The sequence below is a fragment of the Apium graveolens genome, chromosome 6 (genome assembly GCF_009905375.1).
Source record: "Apium graveolens cultivar Ventura chromosome 6, ASM990537v1, whole genome shotgun sequence".
Classification (NCBI taxonomy): domain Eukaryota; kingdom Viridiplantae; phylum Streptophyta; class Magnoliopsida; order Apiales; family Apiaceae; genus Apium; species Apium graveolens.
The window spans coordinates 147,993,335-148,007,933 of record NC_133652.1 but is presented as its reverse complement, the minus strand read 5'-3'; the positions used below and the strand labels follow the sequence as shown (position 1 = coordinate 148,007,933).

At 39.4% G+C, this 14,599-nt stretch overlaps 2 non-coding genes across 2 annotated transcripts; one reads left to right on the top strand and one right to left on the bottom strand.

The window, feature by feature from the left end:
- Positions 1–483: 483 nt before the first annotated feature.
- Positions 484–590, top strand: LOC141669367 (small nucleolar RNA R71). The gene has a single exon (XR_012553654.1). It is a non-coding gene; the product is annotated as a small nucleolar RNA R71 (small nucleolar RNA).
- Positions 591–14,172: 13,582 nt separating this feature from the next.
- On the bottom strand, positions 14,173–14,279 carry LOC141669485 (small nucleolar RNA R71). Its single transcript, XR_012553767.1, has one exon. It is a non-coding gene; the product is annotated as a small nucleolar RNA R71 (small nucleolar RNA).
- Between the last annotated feature and the right edge of the window lie 320 nt (positions 14,280–14,599).

The window sequence follows — 14,599 nt, the reverse complement described above, 5'->3', positions numbered from 1 at the left end:
CCTTGCTGATATGGTGGCTGAATAGCATTCTGATTATTCCCCCAGCTAAAATTTGGATGATTTCTGTTGTTAGGATGATAGGTCGCTGGCACAGGCTGCTGTTGTCGCTGATAATTATTCACATACTGAACAGATTCGTTGACAAGAGAACACTGATCCGTAGCATGAGAACCTGCACAAAGCTCACAAACCATAGCTATTTGATTAACTCCATATGTAGCCAGAGAATCAACCTTCATTGATAGCGCTTGGAGCTGGGCTGCAATAGCGGTGGCTGCATCAACTTCCAGAATACCTGCTACCTTGCCTGACGTCATCCTCTGAGTTGGGTTTTGATGCTCATTTGCAGCCATCGTCTCTATAAGATTATACGCCTCAGTATAGCTTTTAGCCCATAAGGCGCCTCCAGCTGCTGCATCGAGCATGGGCCGAGATTGGGCCCCCAAACCATTATAGAAACCAGTGATCACCATCCAATCCGGCATTCCATGATGTGGACATTTTCTCAATATTTCCTTGTAGCGTTCCCAAGCCTCGCACATAGATTCTGTAGGTTGCTGCGCAAACTGAGTAAGAGCACTCCTCATAGCAGCAGTCTTTGCCATCGGATAAAACTTCACCAGAAACTTTTGCGCAAGATCTTGCCACGTAATGATGGACCCAGCTGGTTCAGAATGTAACCGGTCTTTAGCCTTGTCCCTCAGTGAGAATGGGAAAAGCCTCAACTTGATAGCCTCATCAGTCACGCCATTATACTTAAAAGTGCTGCAGGTCTCGACAAAATTCCTTATGTGCATGTTGGGGTCTTCAGTTGCCGCTCCTCCAAAAGAAACAGAATTTTGTACCATCTGAATAGTGCCCGGCTTGATTTCAAAGGTGTTAGCTTGAATAGCCGGATGAAGGATGCTTGACTGAATGTCATCAATTTTAGGTCGAGAAAAATCCATAAGAGCTGGATCAACTTGAACAATACGATCTCCCATGTTTACTGGTTCTTTCTGCTCAGTTCCTGAATCCGAATCCTCAAAATCTAACTTCTCCGGAATATCAAGAACTCCGTCTGTCTCCTCAGCTGTATCTAAAGTCCTCTTGCGAGCACGAGAACGAGTTTGCATAAACGCTTGCTAAAGTACCTGAAACACAACCGGAAAAAATAAGTAACTACTACGTCCTAATCACTGAGTCCTAATGACCAATGATGGTAAGTACATAAACTAAACAAATACGCCGAGTCCCTGGCAGCGGCGCCAAAAACTTGTTAGGGCGAAAATACGCGCTAATATTCACGCAAGTATACGCGTTCGCAAGTAATATAGAATACTTTCTAGTTCGTTCCCACAGAGACTCAGACTGAATTATTGTCTAATTTAACTCACTCACCAATGTATGATTACTTCTCAATGTTAAGATAATAACACTTAAAATTGTTGATTAAATATTAACTACAATTAACTACTTAATTAACCACTTAACTAACACTTCAATTTATCAATAATAAAACACTCATGAGATCACAACTTCATTATTACTTCCTTATATAGCCATTGTTATTACCTTTAGCATGTGACAGTGATGATATTAATCGAATAACACGAAACTGATAAAAGCCAACTTTCATTGTACTAATACCATTCTACCAAGCATCCACAATTAAGATAGAAGTTGAATAGTCATCAATTATGTTGAGTTCCTATATGTCTACAGAAATTGATAACACAACGATTTAAGCACAAGTTATTCCTTTTGATTACATAGGGCAAATAAAACTGTTAGAGTTACCCACTAATCATGCACAACGTACATGAACCTATGCTAGCATGGCAAGTTCTAAATCTCAAGATCCACCGTCGCTTCACAAGAGATTAACACCCTATCTTATATGTTCGCGACGCACATAAGACGAATACGCACAACCAATACTAGATATCATACAATCATCACACACTAAAGTATTAAACAATTAACTAAAGAATTCCATAATAAATCCGTTGCAACCCCATGATCACGATTAGCCCATAATAGAACTTATCGTCATCATGGCTTCATATGAAATCATGATAAACAAACACAAGAAAATAATAACTAAACTAATTATATTAAAACAGAGTACGTCACAAGAGTAAATAAGTTCAAAGCAAGAAAACTAGCATCCAACGTTACAACGAAACAAGAATCACAAGAAAATATGCTTCCTCTTCGTTGCAGTGTGCTAAATCGGTCTTCTTCCTTATCTCCTTCGCTCCTTGCGTAAAAACACAATCTTCTTCAATCCACCCTTGTGAAAACGTCTCAAATCTACTTATATAATAGTCCCATAAAACTCAGATTACATAGAAGTGGAAACCAAACAGAAGTAGAAGTCCTAAAATATTTTGTCTTTTTTCCCGACCCTGCGCGGCCGCTCAGCATAGTTGAGCGGGCGCTCAGCTTGCTGCGCGGCCGCTCAGCAATGCTGAGCGGGCGCTCAGACCTCTACTGGAAAAAATCTGATTTTGCTCCATTTCTTCGCCGTAATCTGCCCGTTTCTTTCCTCTCGCAATGGTGAACACATGCCAAGGCTTATTCTTGATGATTCCTCCCCCGAAATGCAACTAAAACCCTGAAATGCATAAACACTAGAAAAATGCAACAAATACACAAAATACTTGATTTCAAGACACCAATTTAAGCCATTTTAAGACGTTCTAAGTGGTATAAAATGCCACTTATCAATTTAGCACACTGCAACGAAGAGGAATCATATCTTCTTGTGATTCTTGTTTCGTTGTAACGTTGGATGCTAGTTTTCTTGCTTTGAACTTATTTACTCTTGTGACGTACTCTATTTTAATATAATTAGTTTAGTTATTATTTTCTTGTGTTTGTTTATCATGATTTCATATGAACCCATGATGACGATAAGTTCTATTATGGGCTAATCGTGATCATGGGGTTGCAACGGATTTATTATGGAATTCTTTAGTTAATCGTTTAATACTTTAGTGTGTGATGATTGCATGATATCTAGTATTGGTTGTTGATAAGTGGATTTTATATCCACTTGGAATGCTTTATTACAAGCTTAAATTGGTGTTTTGGACTCAAGTTGTTGGTATTTTGATGTGTTTTTGTGTTATTGCATTTCAGGTATCAGTTAAATGAAGAAAAGAGCTTTTAAAGGAAATATGATGAAAAGTGATCAGAATTGGAAGCCAAGGCCATTGTCAAGTTGTAGAGAATCTCAATAGCTTCGCGTGGGCAATTGAATCGCCTAATTCTGACGAGTAGAACTCAAGTTATGGTCAAAACAAGATTCATCAGAATATTTTTCCAGTCAGTGGCTGAGCGCCCGCTCAGCAGAGCTGAGCGCCCGCTCAGAGAGCTGAGCGCCCGCTCAGGAGAGCTGAGCGGCCACTCAGGAGGCGGCTGGTCGCTGATTTTGCTGAAAAAGCCTTTTTTTGAGTAGAATTTGACGATTTTAAGGGTCCAGGTCCACTAGGGGCGTATATATACTTTAAAAAAAGGGTTTTCATCATCCGGGAAGATTGGGATACCAAGGAGAAGGCCTAGAAGCACAGAACAACTCCGAAAAAGAAGATCTTGTTTTCAACTTGTGATTCTTTGAATTAGTTGTAACTTTGGATGCTCGTTTTCGTTCTTGTTGGACCTAGATCTCGTTTATTCGTACTTTGATTATTATTTAGTTTATTAAGACCTTGTTTATACCATGCTTTCATTGGAACCCATGGTGACGATGAGTTCGATTATGGGCTAATCGTTGTCATGGGGTTCTAGCGGATTTACTTATGGATTTCAATAATTAATTGTTTCGATATCTTGGTGTGTGGTGATTGATTGATATCCTAGTATTGGTTGTGCTTATTCGTCTTATGTGCGTAGCTAACATATAAGATAGCGTGTTAATCTCTATTGAAGCGACAGTGAATATAGAGGTTTAGAACTTGCCATGCTAGCATAGGTTCATGTATGTGTATGCATGATTCGTAGGTAACTCTAACCGTTTTACTTGCCCTATGTAATCAAGATAGATAACTTGTTCTTAAACCGTTATGTTGTCAAATTCTATAGACATATAGGGTCTCAATATAATTGATGCCTATTCAGCTTCTATCTCTTTTGTGGATGTCTGGTAGAATGGTACTCGTGCAATGAAAGTTGGCGTTTATCAGTTTCGTGTTATCTGATTAGTGTCATCACCATCACATGCTAAGGTTAAGAACAATAAGACTATTGAATGAAGTATTTAATGAAGTTAGGATCCCATGTTTATCATATATATTAATTTAACCTCAATTCTCTTAGTTAATGTTATTTAGTATAATCTCTTAGTTTAATAAAAACCCAATTTGTTATTTGTCTTAGCATTGAGTGATAACCATACATTGTTGCATAGGTGCATAAATTGAACTTAACCTAAACCAGTCTCTGTGGGAACGAATCTGATTTATATCTTATACTACTTGCGAACGCGTATACTTGCGTGAATATTAGCGCGTGTTTTCGCCCTAACAAGTTTTTGGCGCCGCTGTCGGGGACTCGGTGTTAATTTTTAGTTTATGTGCTTGTCATCAGTGGTCGTTAAAGTTCACTGACTTGGATTCTTTTACTTTCACGGTTTATTTGTTTGTGTTTCAGGTACTCATTACAATGGGAGATCCAGCAGCACGAACGAAAGCCTTGATGGATTTTTCTCAACCCAAGATCAATGACATTCAATCTAGCATTGTCCGGCCAGCTATCACAGCTAATACCTTTGAGATCAAGCCTGGCATAATTCAATGGGTACAAACTTCAGTCCAGTTTGGGGGTTCTCCAACGGAAGATCCCAATACACATATTAGGGATTTTATTGAAATATGCGACACCTTCAAGTTCAACGGTGTTTCTGAAGATGCTGTGAAGCTGAGACTGTTCCCATTCTCTCTGAAGGACAAGGCTAAGAGCTGGTTACACTCTCTACCAGCTGGTTCGATTACTACTTGGGAAGATCTTGCTCAGAAGTTTCTTACTAAATTTTTCCCTATGGCGAAGACAGCTGCACTCAGGAATGCTATTACTCAATTTGCGCAGCAAACGGGAGAATCGCTAAGTGAAGCTTGGGAGCGCTACAAGGAGATGCTTAGGAAGTGGATGATCATCACTTGTTTTTATAATGGGTTGGGAGCACAGTCCAGACCCATGATCGATGCAGCATCAGGCGGAGCATTATGGGCAAAGAGCTATAAGGAAGCTTATGATCTAATTGAACTGATGGCTGCTAATGAATATCAGTATCCAACCCAGAGATATCCACAGGGCAAGGTAGTAGGAGTTCTTGAAGTGGATACAGCTACAGCTATCACTGCTCAACTAAAGGCGTTGTCTATGAAGATCGATTCTCTGGCTAACTATGGTGTTAAGCAGATAATTACTGTTTGTGAGCTGTGTGCAGGTCCGCATGCGACAGAACAATGCGCTATATCTAGCGACTCAGCTCAATTTGTGAGCAACTTTTAGAGATCGCAGCAACCAGTTCCAGACACTTATCATCCTGACAACTGGAATCATCCTAACTTCAGCTGGAGCAACAATCAGAATGTGATGCAACAGCCATTCCAGCAGTTTGGAAATAAGCTATTTAACCCTCCTGGTTTTCAGCAACAATTTACACCAAGACAACAACTCCAACTTCAACAACAAACTCATGATGCAGGTCTATCTTCGAATGAAAAATCTGAATTGGAGGAGTTGAGACTTATGTGCAAAAACCAGGCTCTTATATGCTAAAGTCAGGCTGTTTCTATCCAGAATCTGGAGAACCAAATAGGGCAAATTGCTAATGCCTTATTGAATCGACCACCAGGAACGCTTTCTAGTGATATAGAAGCCAATCCAGGAAAGAAGAAAGTTGAAGAACATGTGAACGCCATCACCTTAAGGTCTGGAAAGGTCGCAAGCCCCCAAATTCAGCAAGACGAAGAGCCTGAAAAATCTCAAGATTCAGAAAATGCAGTTGTGGCTAAAGAAGAAGTGCAGAAGGAAGCAGAGGTGGAACCAAGGAAGACTACTGTGGAACACACTCCTCTTGAGGGTAATACAGGGGAGAAGCAGATCTATCCTCCACCTCCTTTTCCTAAAAGGCTGCAGAAGAAAAAGCTGGATAAGCAGTTTGAGAAGTTTCTGGAGGTGTTCAAGAAACTTCATATTAACATACCTTTCGCTGAAGCTCTTGAACAGATGCCTAGCTATGCGAGGTTTATGAAAGGTATTCTCTCTCGGAAAGTGAAGCTCGATGACTTAGAGACCGTTGCTCTAACGGAGGAATGCAGTGCTGTGCTGCAACAGAAGTTGCCTCCGAAGCTTAAAGATCCTGGAAGCTTCACTATTCCTTGCACCATCAGAAACTTGTCGTTCGACAAGTGTTTATGTGATTTAGGAGCTAGCATCAATCTGATGCCCTTATCTATCTTCAAGAAGCTTGGTCTGCCTGAGCCGAAACCAACATACATGTCATTGCAACTAGCTGACTGTTCCATCGTTTATCCACGAGGTATAGTGGAGGATGTCTTGGTCAAGGTGGATAAACTCTTCTTCCCTGCTGACTTTGTAATTCTTGATTTCGAGGAAGATAAGAAGATTCCCATTATCTTGGGAAGACCATTATTGGCTACAGGCCGAACTATGATCGATGTGCAAAAAGGAGAGCTTACGATGAAGGTTCATGATCAGAAGGTCACTTTCAATGTGTTCAAGGAAATAAAATTACCCACAGCTAAAGAGGAGTGCTTTAAAGTAGAGAAAATTCAGGTTTTGAATGCACCTCTGTGGAAGAAGAAGTTGGATATGCCATTCGATTCTCTTGGGTTAGCAGAGCTGAAAATTTCTCAGGAGCGTTTTGAACCATTTACTCCAGAAGCTCCCATACTTGAGCTCAACCGACAGCCAGATGACTTGAGTTATTCATTCTTAGGTGCACCCCCTGACAAGGGGTTGGGATATATCTTTGATTATGTAGAGGGTAGCCGAACGGATCCTCGAGTGCCTATAGAGGGTTCTTCTCATGTGCAGCAGGTAGTTGATAGGACTGGTGTTGGTGACGAGCAGTACAGGCGAGTAATTAGGCGTATGGAGGCCATGCACGACATTCACCGTCATTTTGCTGAAGATTTGACACATGCTTTTGGTACTATTTTCCGAGACACTAGTGGCGAGGTTGATTGGCCACCTGATCCTCCACCCGACGAGGGTGAATCTCCCGCTAATTAGGTATGCTTGAAATCCTTATTATTGCCTTCAATGAGGACATTGAAAATTTTAAGTTTGGGGGTGATAATGTAAGGATTAGTAGTGTGTGTCCATATAGATTCATATAGATTTATGTTGCATGTTTAGTTGTAGTTCATTCATATTTTTGCATGATTGTTCATTTAGGACATATTTGTTTGTTTTTATGTAATTTCATATAGTTGCATTTGCATGCATATTTAGCATAATCCCTTAAGATGAACTATGATATTGGATAAGTTGATGTTGATTTGAGTGTGGTGATGAGGAATAGAGGGATGTTTAAGTCTTAATGAATTGATTTGCATGCCAGAAATAAATATTTTCACAAAGTCTTATAGGGTTGCTTTTGATCTAGATCATGATCATACTTGTTTGTTGTTGAGATTTAATCACTTGGTTATATTTAGAATTTGTGATATTCTCGTAATGACGTAAAAACACTGATTTTTTTTTTATCTGGAGAAAAACTTGGATTTCATTGCTAGTTGTTGTAAGGCTAGGCGTCAAATGGCTAGTAGCCGGCTCATATTTTTATGAGTAGTCTAGGGTTGAATGAGATGGAGCGAAACACACTCATTCAAAAATTGTTGAAAAAAAGGAAAAAAAAAGAAAAAAGAGAAAAAAAAAGAAAGAAAAAAGTATGTGTTTATGCATAATTGATCAAGAGTGAGCTCTTTAATACTCGAGTTATTAAGTTCTAGGGGACTTTGTGCCTAGTGACCTAAGGCTTTTATAGTCTGGGATCCGCTAACCTAACGCTCGCTACATGGGTATTATTGTATAAGTCTTTTGGGACCTCATTCATTGCACGATCAAATAAGCATCTTTGCTATGTGTTCAATAATAGTGTGAATCCTTGTATAACTCTAGTAGAAAGGAGGTGTTGTGAGTCATAATGCGTTTATTGTCTATTATTTATAAACTTTTAATTGTTTCAATGATAGATAAGTTAGGGTTATTGATCTAGTATCGAGAGTATTTCTGTTAAGCATCCACACACGCACGTTTCTGGTTTGTGAGTTGGTTTGTGGGATTTATTCAAACTCTGTTTCAAGTTATTGCATTCTTAGAGTCATTGGCTTATTCATTTGGTTATGGTTATTCTGAGGGGATCGATTGCATTATCATTTAGTTGCATTCACATAGTTGCATTCATGCATTAGGTTTGTTTTGTAGTTTTGAGTCTGTTTATGCTTGAGGACAAGCATCGATTCAAGTTTGGGGGTGTGATAAGTGGATTTTATATCCACTTGGAATGCTTTATTACAAGCTTAAATTGGTGTTTTGGACTCAGGTTGTTGGTATTTTGATGTATTTTTGTGTTATTGCATTTCAGGTATCAGTTAAATGAAGAAAAGAGCTTTTAAAGGAAATATGATGAAAAGTGATCAGAATTGGAAGCCAAGGCCATTGTCAAGTTGTAGAGAATCTCAATAGCTTCGCGTGGGCAGTTGAATCGCCTAATTCTGACGAGTAGAACTCAAGTTATGGTCAAAACAAGATTCATCAAAATATTTTTCCAATCAGTGGCTGAGCGCCCGCTCAGAGAGCTGAGCGCCCGCTCAGGAGAGCTGAGCGGCCGCTCAGGAGGCGGCTGGTCGCTGATTTCGCTGAAAAGCCTTTTTTTGAGTAGAATTTGACGATTTTAAGGGTCCAGGTCCACTAGGGGCGTATATATACTTAAAAAAAGGGTTTTCATCATCCGGGAAGATTGGGATACCAAGGAGAAGGCCTAGAAGCACAGAACAACTCCGAAAAAGAAGATCTTGTTTTCAACTTGTGATTCTTTGAATTAGTTGTAACTTTGGATGCTCGTTTTCGTTCTTGTTGGACCTAGATCTCGTTTATTCGTACTTTGATTATTATTTAGTTTATTAAGACCTTGTTTATACCATGCTTTCATTGAAACCCATGGTGACGATGAGTTCGATTATGGGCTAATCGTTGTCATGGGGTTCTAGCGGATTTACTTATGGATTTCAATAATTAATTGTTTCGATATCTTGGTGTGTGGTGATTGATTGATATCTTAGTATTGGTTGTGCTTATTCGTCTTATGTGCGTAGCTAACATATAAGATAGCGTGTTAATCTATATTGAAGCGACAGTGAATATAGAGGTTTAGAACTTGCCATGCTAGCATAGGTTCATGTATGTGTATGCATGATTCGTAGGTAACTCTAACCGTTTTACTTGCCCTATGTAATCAAGATAGATAACTTGTTCTTAAACCGTTATGTTGTCAAATTCTATAGACATATAGGGTCTCAATATAATTGGTGCCTATTCAGCTTCTATCTCTTTTGTGGATGTCTGGTAGAATGGTACTCGTGCAATGAAAGTTGGCGTTTATCAGTTTCGTGTTATCTGATTAGTGTCATCACCATCACATGCTAAGATTAAGAACAATAAGGCTATTGAATGATATATTTAATGAAGTTAGGATCCCATGTTTATCATATATATTAATTTAACCTCAATTCTCTTAGTTAATGTTATTTAGTATAATCTCTTAGTTTAATAAAAACCCAATTTGTTATTTGTCTTAGCATTGAGCGATAACCATACATTGTTGCATAGGTGCATAAATTGAACTTAACCTAAACCAGTCTCTGTGGGAACGAATCTGATTTATATCTTATACTACTTGCGAACGCGTATACTTGCGTGAATATTAACGCGTGTTTTCGCCCTAACAGTTGTGCGTATTCGTCTTATGTGCGTCGCGAACATATAAGATAGGGTGTTAATCTTTTGTGAAGCGACGGTGGATCTTGAGATTTAGAACTTGCCATGCTAGCATAGGTTCATGTATGTTGTGCATGATTAGTGGGTAACTCTAACAGTTTTATTTGCCCTATGTAATCAAAAGGAATAACTTGTGCTTAAATCGTTGTGTTGTCAATTTCTGTAGACATATAGGAACTCAACATAATTGATGACTATTCAACTTCTATCTTAATTGTGGATGCTTGGTAGAATGGTATTAGTACAATGAAAGTTGGCTTTTATCAATTTCGTGTTATTCGATTAATATCATCAATGTCACATGCTAAAGGTAATAACAATGGCTATAGAAGGAAGTAATAATGAAGTTGTGATCTCATGAGTGTTTTATTATTGATAAATTGAAGTGTTAGTTAAGTGGTTAATTAAGTAGTTAATTGTAGTTAATATTTAATCAACAATTTTAAGTGTTATTATCTTAACATTGAGAAGTAATCATACATTGGTGAGTGAGTTAAATTAGACAATAATTCAGTCTGGGTCTCTGTGGGAACAAACTAGAAAGTATTCTATATTACTTGCGAACGCGTATACTTGCGTGAATATTAGTGCGTATTTTCGCCCTAACAATAAACCCAAGAACGAAGCCGAACTCTTCTCGTATACTCTGCCGCTGATAAACTGCTTGATGAAAGATTGGATCAAATCTTTGAAATATCCAATTAAGTTGGGGGGTAAACGGTTGTACTACCTTTGAGCCATACCCGACAGGATTTGAGGAAAGGCCCGACACTTGATAGCGACACTTGTATACTATAGTAATAAGACGTTAGACAACATCCTAAGATGATTAGTTGGGTCTCCAGTTTCATCATATGCCTTGATGGTGGGCATCTTGAACTTTCTTGAGATGTGGGCATTCATTATCTCCTCATTGAATGGTGGATTTGGATCATCACGATCTTCTAGGGGCATCAAATCACTTGGATCAGCCCTTGGGGTCACAACCTTTTGCCTTGATGTTGGACCATTCAGGTCTATGATAGGAGGAAAATCCCTTTTCCTTGTCATTAGTGAGGGTTTTGGTGCCTGTGCATCTCTAGATCACACTTCAGCCTTTGAATCTCAGCTTCATGAGCCGTGATCCTCTTTTGCACATCTTGGGAAATCGTCCTTTGAGTGTTCCTGGGCTGATGATAACCACGATATATTGGCTCCTTACTAACTTATTTCCTCCTTGGAATGACTTCATCGTCTAATGAGTGAGAGTCCCTAACAGAGTAGGGTCCAAAGAATTATCGATTCTCAGGGATGTGAGCCAATCCACGGATGTATAGGGTCATCCGCCCTTGTCATTTGCTTCGATTAGAGTGTCCACTTCCTCCAACCTCGAGATATAGAGGCATCCCGTAAGGGGGGTTGATAGTTCCTGGAATCACGATCGTTGAGTACTCATTCCCAATGGGTTGAGGGTTTATTATTGACTGTAGTTGTTGAAATTGGGGATTCGTCCCTTTGAGATAGATCTTATATTGGGGAACTTGTCCCTTGAGGCTGAGCCTCAGATGCCTCTACAGGAGTTCCCCCTTGTATGGTGGCATAGGTTGAGTGTGGGGGTATCTCCACCATTGATGAGATTGTTTGTGATGGGATGGGATCATCAGTTCCACTATTGTTTCTGCTCCGTGTGAGTACCATGGTTGTTGTTGTCTTCCCATAGACGGTGCCAAATATTTTGGAATAAAACTAGGGTTTTTAGTATTAAATTCTAGGGTTGGTGAGTTTCGAGTTTTAATGGTTGTTCTCGCGGTGGGGACTGGATGTTCTCACAAAATGCCTATGTATCCCTGTATTGTAGAGAATCAATCCAAAAATGTAGTTCTTGGTTGAGGGAAAGAGCCCTTTATATAGAGATAAGTATAGGGTTAGACTTGTGTTGGGAGACTTGGTGGGCAAGTCTCCATCTTAGATGATAATTAGGACTCTTGTAAGGCAAGGGGTTTTATATCCTTCCTTGTAGGAGTTAGCGTCCATGTGGGACATGATCTCTCTGTTCTTTTAGTCATATTGGGCATATCTGATAAGTGGCATTTTATACCACTTAGAACGTCTTAAAATGGCTTAAATTGGTGTCTTGAAATCAAGTATTTTGTGTATTTGATGCGTTTTTCTAGTGTTTATGCATTTCAGGGTTTTAGTTGCATTTCGGGGGAGGAATCATCAAGAATAAGCCTTGGCATGTGTTCACCATTGCGAGAGGAAAGAAACGGGCAGATTACGGCGAAGAAACGGAGAAAAATCAGATTTTTTCCAGTAGAGGTCCGAGCGCCCGCTCAGCATTGCTGAGCGCCCGCTCAGCATTGCTGAGCGGCCGCGCAGGGTCGGGAAAAAAGACAAATTATTTTAGGACTTCTACTTCTGTTTGGTTTTCACTTCTATGAAATCTGAGTTTTATGGGACTATTATATAAGTAGATTTGAGACGTTTTCACAAGTGTGGATTGAAGAAGATTGTGTTTTTACGCAAGAAGCGAAGGAGATAAGGAAGAAGACCGATTTAGCACACCGCAACGAAGAGGAAGCATATCTTCTTGTGATTCTTGTTTCGTTGTAACGTTGGATGCTAGTTTTCTTGATTTGAACTTATTTACTCTTGTGACGTACTCTGTTTTAATATAATTAGTTTAGTTATTATTTTCTTGTGTTTGTTTATCATAATTTCATATGAACCCATGATGACAATAAGTACTATTATGGGCTAATCGTGATCATGGGGTTGCAACGGATTTATTATGGAATTCTTTAGTTAATCGTTTAATACTTTAGTGTGTGATGATTGCATGATATCTAGTATTGGTTGTGCGTATTCGTCTTATGTGCGTCGCGAACATATAAGATAGGGTGTTAATCTCTTGTGAAGCGACGGTGGATCTTGAGATTTAGAACTTGCCATGCTAGCATAGGTTCTTGTACGTTGTGCATGATTAGTGGGTAACTCTAACAGTTTTATTTGCCTCATGTAATCAAAAGGAATAACTTGTGCTTAAATCGTTGTGTTGTCAATTTCTGTAGACATATGGGAACTCAACATAATTGATGACTATTCAACTTCTATCTTAATTGTGGATGCTTGGTAGAATGGTATTAGTACAATGAAAGTTGGCTTTTATCAGTTTCATGTTATTCGATTAATATCATCAATGTCACATGCTAAAGGTAATAACAATGGCTATAGAAGGAAGTAATAATGAAGTTGTGATCTCATGAGTGTTTTATTATTGATAAATTGAAGCGTTAGTTAAGTGATTAATTAAGTAGTTAATTATAGTTAATATTTAATCAACAATTTTAAGTGTTAGTGTCTTAACATTGAGAAGTAATCATACATTGGTGAGTGAGTTTAATTAGACAATAATTTAGTCTGAGTCTCTGAGGGAACGAACTAGAAAATATTCTATATTACTTGCGAACGAGTATACTTGCGTGAATATTAGCGCGTGTTTTCGCCCTAACAAGTTTTTGGCGCCGCCGCCGGGGACTCGGCGTATTTGTTTAGTTTATGTACTTACCATCATTGGTCATTAGGACTCAGTGATTAGGACGTAGTAGTTACTTATTTTTTCCGGTTGTGTTTCAGGTACTTTAGCAAGCGTTTATGCAAACTCGTTCTCGTGCTCGCAAGAGGACTTTAGATACAGCTGAGGAGACAGACGAAGTTCTTGATATTCCGGAGAAGTTAGATTTTGAGGATTCGGATTCAGGAACTGAGCAGAAAGAACCAGTAAACATGGGAGATCGTATTGTTCAAGCTGATCCAACTCTTATGGATTTTTCTCGGCCTAAAATTGATGACATTCAGTCAAGCATCCTTCATCCGGCTATTCAAGCTAACACCTTTGAAATCAAGCCGGGCACTATTCAGATGGTGCAGAATTCTGTTTCTTTTGGAGGAGCGGCAACTGAAGACCCCAACATGCACATAAGGAATTTTGTCGAGATCTGCAGCACTTTTAAGTATAATGGCGTGACTGATGAGGCTATCAAGTTGAGGCTTTTCCCATTCTCACTGAGGGACAAGGCTAAAGACTGGTTACATTCTGAACCAGCTGGGTCCATCACTACGTGGCAAGATCTTGCGCAAAAGTTTCTGGTGAAGTTTTATCCGATGGCAAAGACTGTTGCTATGAGGAGTGCTCTTACTCAGTTTGCGCAGCAACCTACAGAATCTATGTGCGAGGCTTGGGAACGCTACAAGGAAATGTTGAGAAAATGTCCACATCATGGAATGCCGGATTGGATGGTGATCACTGGTTTCTATAATGGTTTGGGGGCCCAATCTCGGCCCATGCTCGATGCAGCAGCTGGAGGCGCCTTATGGGCTAAAAGCTATACTGAGGCGTATAATCTTATAGAGACGATGGCTGCAAATGAGCATCAAAACCCAACTCAGAGGATGACGTCAGGCAAGGTAGCAGGTATTCTGGAAGTTGATACAGCCACCGCTATTGCAGCCCAGCTCCAAGCGCTATCAATGAAGGTTGATTCTCTGGCTACATATGGAGTTAATCAAATAGCTATGGTTTGTGAGCTTTGTGCAGGTTCTCATG